Source organism: Nuphar pumila, chromosome 4 (genome assembly GCF_984573655.1).
Source record: "Nuphar pumila chromosome 4, dmNupPumi1.hap1.1, whole genome shotgun sequence".
Classification (NCBI taxonomy): Eukaryota; Viridiplantae; Streptophyta; class Magnoliopsida; order Nymphaeales; family Nymphaeaceae; genus Nuphar; species Nuphar pumila.
The window spans coordinates 142,646,102-142,655,070 of record NC_143252.1 but is presented as its reverse complement, the minus strand read 5'-3'; the positions used below and the strand labels follow the sequence as shown (position 1 = coordinate 142,655,070).

The following is an 8,969-nucleotide window of genomic DNA, read 5'->3' as shown; positions in this document are numbered from 1 at the left end:
AGTATCCAAAAGAGGTGTTAGACAGATTGTGGGCCTCATTCACGGTATACAGTCATCCATCATAGTTAATGTGTTTCATATTTAATTTTTTTATGGTCATGTCTACTAACTTTCTGAAAATATATATAGGCTTCGAATCGCTTCGCGACTACGATGGAGGAACATGATGCAAGGAAGGTGTGGCAGAAGGCGGTTGCCAATCGATTTGCAGACATGCTGCACAATATGAAGACTGCAACAAAAAAAGTATCTGACAGAATAGATGATCCACTACAGTGGAAGGGTCATGACCCTATTACTGTCGGGAGAGATTATTGGGAGGGAATGTGCGATAAGTGAGTGAGGGATGCATTTTGAAATCGCTCAGCAAAGGCTGCACAAAATCGAGCGAAAATGCCTGAAGCCCATCTACACACAAGTGAATCTAGGACTTTTGGGAGCCACCTGAAGAAAATGGTAACTCATCAATATATATATTGTTAATTTTATAAGTATTGTTGCAAACCTATTAACTAAATCTTTTATCATTTCACTTCATAGGAAGCAGAAAAATGAGGCATTGTACCATACAAGGATGTGTTTATTGAAACACATAAACATAAGACCACGAGAGAGTTCGTATGAGAGAAGGCGAGAACGGCAACGGTATGTATTTATTGTATTAATAATCATTATAATATACAAGTTATCATAAACATTGTAATTCTTAATTATTAATGTATACTGTTAACATTATTTTATAGGAGGCCTATGAGCAACAGATAGTAGAGCAATATGGCGATGACTCTACTCAGCATCCATCATTTTATCCTGCAGCATGGGTGACTTCAGCAGGTGAACCCAAAAAGGGTCATGTGTTCGGGTTTGAGAGTAATATGAACACCTCACCAGTCGTTGCTTCCTCCAGTCACAGCTCACAGACTTCTCCCATTGACATCAGCTCCAAGCATCCTATTTTTTTTTGTGATGATGTACCCCAGAGCGTTAAGGACACAATGCGTGACTACTTTCATGAAACAATTGCCGACGTTCTCTGAGATGAGTTCAACAGTTTTTTGCAGAACAGGGAGACTTTGATTGCAGGTGCCTCTCAGGTATGAAAGTTTCATGTGATATATTGCATGTCGTTAGATTTCATATAACTTTGATTGCCTTAACTTAGGTGCATTGGATATAATTTATTTCAGTATATTTTGTTTATCAATACTGACCTTTTATATAATATTTCAGTATAATATTTTTATTGCCTTTGAACACATATGAGCACGATAGAATCACATATACAGTTTTTTTACTGCCTTAGAATACATATGAGCATGATAGAATCACATATACAGTTTTGTTACTGCCTTTGAACACATATGAGCATGATAGAATCACAAAAATAGTTTTTTTACTGCCTTTAGAATACATATGAGCATGATTGAATCACATATAAAGTTTTTTAACTGTCTTAGAACACATATAAGCATGATAGAATCACATATACAGTTTTTTAACTGCCTTACAGCACATATGAGCATGGTAGAATCATATATAGAGTTTTTTTGACTGCCTTAGAATACATATGAGCATGATATAATCACATATATAGTTTTTTGTCTGCCTTAGCACATATATGAGCATGATAGAATCACATATAAAGTTTTTTTACTACCTTAGAGCACATATGAGCATGATAGAATCACATATATAGTTTTTTTGACTGCCTTACAACACATATGAGCATGATATAATCACATATATAGTTTTTTTACTACCTTAGAACACATATGAGCATGGTAGAATCACATATACATTTTTTTGACTGCCTTAGAGCACATATGAGCATGATTGAATCACATATAAGTTTTTTTTACTACCTTAAGAACACATATGAGCATGATGGAATCACATATATAGTTTTTTTACTGTCTTAGAACACATATGAGCATGATAGAATCATATATATAGTTTTTTTACTGCCTTAGAACACATATGAGGATGATAGAATCACATATAGAGTATAATTTATTTCAATATATTTTGTTTATCAATACTGACATTTCTTTTCTTGTGTAGGTTGTTGGCGATAATCAGCGTAGTGGAGCTGAAGGGACAAATCAAGACAATGAACAAGAGGATGTACAAAATCTTGACGATGATTAGATTCTTGTGTTGAATTTATTCTACTTTCTTTTTGTTTCAAAAATGTAAATGTTGAATTATAAATAATTAGAACTTGCGAATTTTAAAGTGGATCGATTAGTTGTTTTAGTTTCCTTTTATATGTATTTTGATGTGTACTTTGTTTTTTATTCACAGGAAATATAAATTGTACAGGAAATATAAATTGTATCACGAGAATTTTTTTCTCGATATTTAATTTTCAAATATTTTTTTAAATTTTTTTCTTGTTTGTGATGGATTAACGACGGATATATCTGTCGCTAATTACTATTAACATTGAATTTAGCGATGGATTAGCGACGACTATAAATCTGTCGCAAAACCGAAGTCGTCGTATAGTAACGACGGTCTTGCAACGAATGTTGGCATTCGTTATTCCGTCGCTACTTAGCGACGGAACTGGCGACCGATATATTACGTCGCTACTTAGCGACGAAAGGGGCGACAAATATATTTTGTCGCTAATTAGCATCAAAAAATTCGCGATGAAAATTATCCGTCTCTAATCTGACGCTAATCCATCGCTAAGTTGTTTAGCGATGGATTTAGGTCGTCGCTAATCCACAGGTTTCTTGTGGTGTGTCCTGAAGATGAGGGTGATAAGGTGCTTAATGATAAAACAAAAGATGATTAGAGAGAAGAGAAGAAGAGATAGGAGTTAACGTGATTCGGCTACTAGAGAAAAAGCACAACACATTATTTCTTCGTTATTATGCATTAGGGTACATCACACGCATATAAAGATATGAAGATGCATGCAACGATAGTCAAAATCCTTGATAAGGATAATCTTCATGTATGTAACAATAGAAGACAAAGGTAAAAACCAACCGATAAGATAATTAGGTTGTAGTGCAACAAAGGTGAAGGGGTTAGCGAGAAATGAGGAAAAGCATGCAACATATGTGGTGTGGAGTGGGTTCCATCTGAACCCAAGGGATGGGTGATACGTCGAGATCGTATGGGTATCTTCAACGCTTAATGCACAAATATTTGTGCAATCGTATTGTTTTTACTCATTGTGGGGCCCAAGGCCAGATGAAGGGCAATCAAGGGATTAATGCACAAATTTTGTGCCATGTGATTGCACCCTATCCAGACTCCAGCGCTACTAGGTCTCTGATTTAGGGTGTGATTTTTTCAGTTCTTCGTAAAAAAAACAAGCCATGGGGAAGAAGATGGGAATCAATCACTCACCCCGATAGAAATCTAGAAAAGGATGTCTTCACTCATGACGGGCATTACTGTTATCAACAGTTATAATGGTGGACATGAGTATCATGAGCTGAAGATTAAATTGAAGGAAGAATTTTCCCCTGAGAGAGAGAGGTTTTACTGTTACAGTTTTCCTTGATTCCGAGAAGGACGCGATATATTGCCTGGAAGATAGGGATCGATGCTGTGATTTTTCAGAGGTGTTCTCGCAATTCCTCGCAGTCAGTGAAAGAGACAAAGGGTACGGGAAAAGACAGAAGAAGGAACCTTTGTAGCTTGTCACATGGAAATGCACAAGAAAACAGAAGACAGGAAGATTCCCTCTCTAATTTCCGGACTAAGTAATATTTTCTTCCTATGTAAGAGAGAGAGAGAGGACATGTTGTTTGGCTTTTGCTTTTTATTTTTTATATTTTTTTGAAATAAGTTGGCGGTGGTCATGAGGGGGTGAACAGCAATGTATGTTTAGAATAGAATCTTCCTCAGGTGTGGGTGTTCTGCAGGATCACTAAAGGGTCAGTTAGTGGTGGTGGGTGTGGGCCCTTGCTAAATAGGGTCAGCCATTTCATTCAAAGACAATCACAACCTCCAGTCCCCACCACCACCACCCCCACTCCCCGAGCAGATCCAGTGATCGGGCACGAGTACTTTACAAAGTATTTGAACCACACAAAACGCAATCGCTGTGCTGTGTGCGTAGCAGTTTTCTATGCAAAGATTTTCTTCATCGCACGCAGCGATTTTCTGTGTTTTGTGTGGCCGGAGTACCTTACAAAGTACTCAGGCCCAATCACCGAACCACCTAACCCCACACACACACTCTCTCTCTCTACCCTGAACATATGAACATGAAATAAAACTTTAAATTGTTTAAAGAACAACGTTACACACCTTTGTACATCTATAAGGAATGACAGAGCAAACTTGCACTCACTCTTATTTACAAATATTTTGAACGAAGAAGCTTCAAATTTTGCAGTGTTTGGTTGGAGATGGGAGAAAGCACCTGTTTTTTATGGGATAAGCCCTACCCACGTGACTCGACGCTTGAAATTTGAAACACTTTCAGTGACCAACCTTGTTTCTGTTCACATGTTTGGGCAGTCTTTAGTTATTAATATAGATTTCTTTTTTCGACAGAGTATTAATATAGATTTCTAGAGAAAGACAAATGGCGTAGAAATAAATAAGTAGATAACAACGGGGTACATCAGCAGAGTTCTGTTGGAAAAGGGCCAGAGAAAGGTCACGAGGAACGTATAAACAAATTCATAGCCTGTGACGCTGAGAGAGAGAGAGAGAGAGAGAGAGAGAGAGGTGCAGACATGATTGGCAGGAACCCGCAAGTTGGTTTCAAGTTCCGATATTTTCTTTCCTTTTGTGAATACATAAAAAATACACCTTTCTCTCTCTCACGCTTGGATTAGTTCATATCGTGGGCGAGAATGTGGACTAATCCTAGCCGTGGGTTGGACGGCTAGGATCCAATAAGATGGGCATGCTGAATGTAGTAATGGTAACTGCAACTTTTTTTTTATATATTTTACACAGGAAAACCACGGCCCGGGGTACAGAGACTTGGTGGGCGTCTTCGGGGGCTTAAAATGCGGTGGCTAAGACCCTCACCCCCAGGGCTTATTGCAAGGGGTAGCGCCCGAGGGAATCGAACCACGACTGGCATGCCAGCCAAGGCCTGCTTCAACTACGCTAACCCCTTGGGGGTTAATAAAGCACCTTTCAAATTCATTGATATCTTAGTCACATACATGAATGTTTTTATGTCATTTGCAAAGCATATTAATTACCACAACCTAAGCGTTGAGTTTTTTTTTTTTCGTTTGTTCATAATAATTTCCCGTTTTTAAAGCAACCCACATCTCCTTGCAATTAGTAGTCTCATTTGACATGTTTGCAATTGTAATCCAGAAGAAAAAAAATTAGGCGTACTGAAAAGGTTAAGATTTTTTAAGCACTTTTGGGAGAAGAAAGAAGAAATGCAAGCAGAAGAAAAAAAAGAAGAAATGTAGTCACGGATGCTTTAAACTACATCACCTAATTCGATGCTAGCTTTAATATATTTCTGCTATTAGAAAGTGATGAGATTCGCAATGTGGGTGTGTGACCAAGTACAATACAATAATCACCAATGTAATATCTACAAAACAATCGTTCCTGCTTCTACTTTTCCTACTGCCACCACCACTACCATAATGTGGCTGGCTATTACTAGCAATAACCACATTGATCTTATTTTAATTTCCTTTCTGTTGGATAATATATAACTACTTTTAGCATAGTCTTTGACTCTTTCTGCTCCCCCACCACCGTCAGCACACTCCCTATCTCATTTAAGTGCGTGTGCGTTCAGAGGCGGTAGTCACGGGTTTGCCTTGAAACTCCCCTCTTTTTTCTGCAGATATAGACAGACGGACACATATTCTCTCCCACCAGCAAACCGAAAAGGCAAAACAAGAAACAAACAAACACCACAACGCAATCCAGTGATCCCCATCATCATACATCTCTTTTCACTCCTCTTCCTCCCTCTCTCGCCCATCCTACAAGCCCTAGAATGGCTCTCCTGCTAGGGAACTGTGATGGGCTTCTGCTATCAATGGACTCTCACAAATCTGTGCCTGCTCCCTTCCTCAGCAAAACCTACCAGCTGGTGGACGATCCTTTCACAGACCACATAGTCTCTTGGGGTGAGGATGACACTACCTTCGTCGTATGGCGGCCAGCGGAGTTTTCTCGTGATCTCCTCCCTAATTACTTCAAGCACAACAACTTCTCCAGCTTCGTTCGGCAGCTCAACACCTACGTTAGTACCATTACCACTATGATCACCATTAACCATTACCACCATCTTCATCATTCATCATTCATCATTCATCATTCATCATCCCCTCTATTTTTTCTCTTCATGGTCTCAGTCTCATTCTTCTTATTTGTACAAGTTTGGATATATATATATATATATATATATATATATATATATATATATATATATATATATATATATATAGAGAGAGAGAGAGAGAGAGAGAGAGAGAGAGAGAGGGAGCTGTTACCCTGCTAACCAGTTTTCTAGCTAACTGTCATGTTTTCCTTAAACCTGACCTTACAAATATGTTTTATATGCTTGATTTTATAGAAAGATCATCGGATTCAGGTAGCTTTTTATAAAGTTTAAAAATGGACGGTCTAAGATTTTTATAAATATTCAATACTTAAATAATTATATTTTTTATCCGAAAAAGCATGATCCACCATCACCGTTCTCATCATCATGGTCATTACCACTTTTCCACCATTTATCCTCCAGTCCATTTTCTCTTGGTGGTTCCTTTGATCTTATTTGTGCAAGTATCGATTTATAGGGATTCAGGAAGATCGTTCCTGATAGATGGGAGTTTGCGAACGAGTTCTTCAAGAAGGGAGAGAAGAACTTGCTCTGCGAGATCCACCGGAGGAAGATGCTGCATCCGCCGCCATCACCGCCACCGATTCCGATCCACCACCACTCCCTTCTGCCCTTCTCCCCACGACTGGCCTGCAACGCCCTGGCTGATTCCGACGACCCGCCGGCCCGGTGGTGCGACTCCCTTCTCTCGTCACCCATCACGCCTCCACCGCCAGCAGTTTTGGGCAATGCAGATGCGGCGGTCTGGGCCCTGTGGGAAGACAACGAGCGGCTGAGGCGAAGCAACTCCCTCCTCCTCTCCGAGCTCGCCCACATGAAGAAGCTCTACAACGACATCATCTACTTCGTGCAGAACCACGTCCAGCCGGTGGCTCGAAGCGGCACCTCCTCCGGCCCGGCTAAGGCAGATTTTCCGGCGTTGGGGTTCCGGATTTCGGCGAACGCCTGCAACACGTCGGGGTGTAAATCGGTGACTGTGGTGGAGGAGCATGACGGTAGGCCAAGACTCTTCGGGGTGCCCCTTCACGCTAAGAAGAGATTGCACCCGGAGCCCAACGATGATGAAGATGAGTACGAGGCGTGTAATTCTATCAATAGATCGAAGGAGGGACTGAGGTTGGGGTTGAATCTCATGATCCAGTCGATGCATGCTGAGAGTGTCTAATCCTAACTACTGTTTCCAGTTTTGAACCATTAACCATCCTCTCTCTCTCTCTCTCTGATCTCTCACTACTACTTTTTTCTTCCTTTCTAGAGAATTTTGTGAAGTGAGGAGAGGAAAAAGCGAAACCCCATCTGAGATTTGGAGCCAAAAATGGCGTATCCTTCCTTGTTATGTGTATATAAAGTTATAAACTATGGGTTTTGTTGGAAACCATTGGCGAGACTGAGATTTCTTGTGAACTCTTGGTTGTTGTTTTTTTCTTCTCATTTTGGTATTCTTTTCTGGGAGAAAGCAGAGGGGAGGAAGGAATAAACATGATTAGCAATTAATCACTACACGCCTGCAGATAGACACTGATAACTAGGCATTAAATGATGAAAGAGAAATCTTGGTCATGATTTTCCATATTCTTGATTTATTTAATGGAAGTTTCTTAACGTAAGAGAAACCCTCCTGTTTGCTCTCTCTCTCTCTCTCTCTCTCAGTGGATGACAGCGATGAGCATGAGAGAAGGAAGATGAGGACTAAAAACTGCAGTGTTTCTTTTTTTGCAGTCCGTGAGTGTTGTACAGTTCCAAACTGCAATGGGATGATGTGGATCGGCAGAGAACCAGGCAAGAAAGACTTGAATTACGCGGGTTTCTGCGTTCTGCCATTGCTTTCTCACTGCCACAAGTGTCTCGAATATCTTTTCCTTTTGCCACCACGTTTGTCACCCCCTCTACTGCAGCAGTGCAATATTGTTAGTCTAGCTACTCCTTGTTCCCATCATTTCAAAAAATTAATGATAATGGTATCCAAACTGGAAGGACAATGTTGCTCTTTTGAAAAAGATGCATCGTTTTTATCTTTAAAAAAAAAAAGATAAAAGATACATTCTTTTTTTTTTCTCCTCGTCTCCAAGTAAAAACCCGAATCACCGATCACATTAGCAGGCCTTGGACTGCTCGGACCAGATCAAGGTGTTCGTGTTCTGCCGCCATGTAAATGGCAAATCACTTTATAAGTGTTTGGCACCCCAATATTGTCAATTTCGGTGCGTATCGGCCTGAATCACCCTATACTTATCGTATCGGTCAGAAAATTGGTACGAAACTGGTCTGAACCGGCTAATTCAAAAATAAAAAAATAATCACAAATAGTTTTTAATCATTTTAATATTTTTGACACGTCTGCAGTTAAAAGTTGGACGATTCATAACGATTCAGCCCTGAATCCGGGCAAGATCCCTTGCCCACCTCCGGGTTTACCTAGGGCTCGTTCGGTTGGATCGATCATTCTGATTTACTTTCTTATTTGAATGAGAAAGGGAATCTGATTTGTATAAGCAGTCCAACATAAAAAGTTAAGACTTTCTAATTTGCTTGAGATTCAAAATCACATGAGAGGTACTGAATCTCAAGCAAATTAAAAAGTGATTAGAATAATGTTTTTGAAAGAAGCAGCCTAACGTACCCCTAGTTTCAACCTTATGCCAAAGACTTCTCTATATAGGTT

At 39.7% G+C, this 8,969-nt stretch overlaps 1 pseudogene; it reads left to right on the top strand.

Annotated features, from left to right (window-relative positions):
- Positions 1 to 5,956: 5,956 nt before the first annotated feature.
- On the top strand, positions 5,957 to 7,472 carry LOC149841416 (heat stress transcription factor B-4 pseudogene; annotated as a pseudogene).
- The last annotated feature ends 1,497 nt before the right edge of the window (positions 7,473 to 8,969 follow it).